General features: G+C 50.6%; 1 protein-coding gene across 2 annotated transcripts in view; it reads right to left on the bottom strand.

The window, feature by feature from the left end:
• The window catches only part of NR6A1 (nuclear receptor subfamily 6 group A member 1), a 63,693-nt gene that overhangs the window by 26,267 nt on the left and 33,064 nt on the right, over positions 1 to 4,362 (bottom strand). The window lies entirely within an intron of this gene.

Genomic DNA, 4,362 nt, shown 5'->3' with positions numbered 1-4,362 from the left:
GACAGACAGACCGACCAACAGACAGACCGACATACAGACAAACTGACCAACAGACCGACCAACAGACCGACACGGGCTGAGTGGCCAGCTGAGACTGACAGACCGACTGACCCAAAGACCAACTGACCAACTGACTCACCGACCAAGCAAACAACTGACAGACTGACTGACAGACCGACTGACAGACCGACTGACAGACTGACTTATCACTGCCCCTGCTGCGAGGCATGGCCTGGGCAGTTGCCAGAAGGCATCAGATACTGGCCATCACCACCAACCACTGGCCAGTGGCCATCAGCCGTTGGCCACCAGCCATCACCACTGGCCAGCACTTGGCACAGTCCTTCCACCAGCTTCCTAGGGAAGCTGAGAGAGCTGCTCACTGCGGTGTGAAACAGGTTCCACTGACACACACATCAACAAAATCCAGAGATCCACAGCTGTGGCTGCCCCATCCCTGGACGTGTTCGAGGTGAGGCTGAACAGGGCTTGGTGCAACCTGGTCCAGTAAAAGGTGTCACTGCTCAGAACAAGATGAGCTTAAAGGTCATTCCTAACCCAAATAATTCTGAGATTTTATGACTCTATGAAAATTATTTAAACTGATACCAAGTATTGGCCAAAAACTTATGCCTAGTTTTAACCACCAGTGAAAAGCAGGACAGGCACAGGCAGTACCAGCTAACAGGTGCAGCTCACAGTGCTCAGGCCAGTGCCCTCAGGGAAGCCCCTTCCCATGGCCACACCTGGCAGAGCACTGTGAACATGGACTGGGACTCCCAGTTCCGCCAGGACTGGGAATTCAGCTGCTGCTTTGGTGGTGGTCGCTATGGGGCAGGGGACTGGAGCCCTCCTTGCAAGGGTCTGCACAAGTGAGTGGCTGGAGTTCAAATGGAACACAATAAATCCATGACTGATTTAGCTGCCCACCTCAAAATGGGTACTACTGGCAGCACTGATCATGGTGAGCCCTTTGTCAGACACAGCCACCTGTATCTGCACTAGGAAATATTTTCATGAAGCTCTTCTGCCCCATCATCCTTGCTCTGGGATGAACTCAGCCTGGGCTACAGTGCAGCTCATGTGTCCTTAGTGCCCAAGAAACTGTCCTGGTGCTCATCTGTGTTTGACCAGCCCAAATCAAAGCTCACCACACCACAGCATTTAAGGGAAGGCTCAAGAGCATTTCTGCTGATGCCCAATCTGACCTGTCCTCCAGATGCCTGGATGTCTCAAAACTGGCTCTGCTCAAAAGCTACAGTTTGCTCCTGTTCCTCATCCTGAGGACTGCAGTGCCCAACTGCGCTCTGAGAAATGGCTGGCTTAGAGTAAACAAGGCACAGAGGCAACAAAAGAGGTCATATTTCACTCCATCCCAAGCCTGAAATTTTATTGCTTTCTGGTGACATCCAGCAATGCAAGTAACCTCGTGAGCAGGGCAGAGCTCAGTGGTGTCCTCCTGGCAGCCTGGGCCCCCTGCTCCAGCTGACCCTGCTTGGGCAGAGGATCTGGCCGCCAATCCCAACCCCAACTCCAACCCTTCCATGGTGCTCTCTACTGATAATCCTGTTTTTAACCCAGCATTTCTGCACAGCAGGTGCATTTGCAGGAGCGATCTCTGGCAAGCCCACCCTGCACTGCTTTGCTGATGCTGTAAATCTGTGCAGTTCTGTGTCAGTCCACGAGACCCTCGTGGGACTGAGCCCCCCTTTTTCACCATGGCAGTCACCAGAGCCGGGCTGGGTGCGGAGCCGCCCTCGCAGCGATGGCCAAGGTAAGCCAGGCCTGGCTGCACTATTGACACAGCTGTTTGCAATTGTGCTGCTCCCAGAGCTCCACATTCTTCATCCCTTGCGAGCCCTTCGCTGGCTCCCGGCACCCCTCGGAGAAGTGTGACCAGAATGCAGAGTGCTTATTTTGTAAAGCCGCAGTGTGGTGTGGACACAGCAGGCTGAAATGAAGCAACTTAATCTCCAGATAACACAAAGTTGCTCCCACAACTGCTGCTCGGACCCAAAACACACCAAAACACCCCAAAACAAACCCAAAAAAGCCCCCTCCTATTTCTGAAACTGCAATTATAGACAAAACATGGCTGGGAAAAATAATTGCCAAAAAACCCCGAATCTTCCAAATTATTCAAAACTCACATTAAATACACATGCCAGTCTATCCATAATAAATCCTTAAGGGCAGAAAATAATTGCAGAGATCCAAAACTATTCTGTCAAATCACAGGCTAACTGGGAATGGGCAGAGAGCAGGCAAAGAGACAGGAAAAATGAGTTCTGTTGTCTGACCCAAAAAGCCATGCAGCAAGTCTGAGCAAAAGAAAAATAAAGCAGCTGGTTCTTATTTTAGCCTGTATCAGCCAATTCCCACCCCAGACAGAAAAACCTGATGCTACTGTAACCAACATCTAAGATTTTATAATGACACCGGTTCATAACAGTAAAAGCCAAAAGTATTGCCAAAAAGTGGTCAAGTAGCACTGCTGCCTGCAAGGGATTTATTGTCCTGATGTTAAAACCATAAGGGACAGGCACAGGAAGCAGGAGGAGGTGCTCTTCCTCTCCCGGGGTGCTCCCTGGTCATGTGCCATGAGATCACTATTCCAAAGAGAAGGAATTCTCAAAAGATGTGACTTTTTCAGAAATACGGAGTTGAAGTGACATCATGAGCCAGTACCAAAATGGATTGAGCAGTGCCGGGCCAGGCCGGCACAGCTCTCCCAGGACACTCTCTGCCAATACCATCACTTGCCACGGCCAATCCCAAAACCTTTGCTGAAAACCCCAAATTTGGGCAGAGCAGGGCTGGCAGAGCTGCGTGGCCCCAGGATGGGCAGCCCTGCCTTGAGCTCTTGCTCTCCCACCCACAGCCACAGTTTCATAATTCCCCGTGCTCCAGCGAGGCTTTGCCCATTTTCATGACAATCGGGGCTCTGTTGTGTCCCCGCAGTTTGAGCCAGCAGCCCCTTTGTGGCAGGAACAAAGTCCGGGCTGGGGAAAACAAAAGCCAGCACATCTCGGCACTGAAGGCGACAAACCCAGGGCTGCCCCACACCACCAAGCAGGCCAGGGACCAAACTACAGCACTGAAGGGGATTTGATTTCAAGCAGCAAACAGATTCTAAGGAAAATAGCCAGCTCCTGGCTCTGTTTCCATTTTACCAACAACAGTGCTGCTGGCAGCAGCTTTGCCGCGCAGCGCCTGAGCCCGTGCGGGTCGGCAGGCGCAGGAACCTGGGCAACGAGACCCAGCACCCCCAACCAGAACCAACCTGGTTTGCAAATGTAGCTGAATAAATGATAGAAATTCATATTAACACATCTCAACAGCCTCGGTGCAGTGGACATTATTGCTGTCAGGCACTGCAGTGAGAGAACTGGCTGGAGGTAAACACAGCGTGTACTTTCCCCAAAAGATCTATTCCATTCACTATGTATGCAGCTATTTCAGAGAAAAATTTTAAAAATTAATATAAAATTGCTTAGAGGCGCTATGGAAGGAACTGCAAAGAATGATAATAAACATCCACCTGATGTCTGAGCTGTTCTGTGATAATGGTTTAACAACAGATTGGGTAATTCCTCTCCTCCCTGGTGTTAAACACACCAGGAATGTGGTGCTAATAATTCTAGTGGTCACTTGGTGCACATAAAATTAAGCAATTTTCTACTTCTTACTAGTTTGATAGGTCATTGTGTAAATGGAATCCTTCTATCAATTTCCAGTTTTATCTGTTTGTTTATATTTTTATTCGCCTGGCTACCGAATTTGCCATCCCAGTCAACTGAGTGGTTACAAGAAGAGTTTCATTGCCCCTCGCTTGGTGGGTGACAAACAGCAGAGAGCAGCAGCTCTGTGTAACAGAGGAAAAGGCAGGGGGGAGGTTAAGGACTCCTCAGAAAGGTCGCCTTTAGAGGAAAAAAGGAAAACAAATGGGATTGTAGGCATGGCAAGTATATGGTTTTACTGCCTTAGTGGGAAAGTACAAGAAAGGGGAATTGCAAAGGGAGAAGCTTTACATTTCTATGAGGAGGCAATCGAGCTCCATTCCCTTCCTATGGGATGGCTCCACCCATTCTAAGAGTGCCTCTCCTGTAACTCCGGGTTTAAATCGGGTGTCACAGCATCAGATCATACTGGAAAACACGGGGCAGTCCTCGGGCTGGCTCCGTGTTAGCAGCGAGAGCCTCGCACAGCCCCGAGCACGGCTCGGCTGGAGCCACAGCGGGCCCAGGGCAGGATCGGGGCCCTGCACCTCCTCCCGAGGGCAGGAGCTTCTGCCAGGGCCGAGCTCAGACACTGAGCCCAGAGCCGAGCTCAGACACTGAGCCCAGAGCCGAGCTCAGACAC

Source organism: Parus major, chromosome 17, assembly GCF_001522545.3.
Source record: "Parus major isolate Abel chromosome 17, Parus_major1.1, whole genome shotgun sequence".
Lineage (NCBI taxonomy): Eukaryota > Metazoa > Chordata > Aves > Passeriformes > Paridae > Parus > Parus major.
Note: the sequence above shows the minus strand (reverse complement) of the source record. Positions and strands in the feature narration are given on the sequence as shown.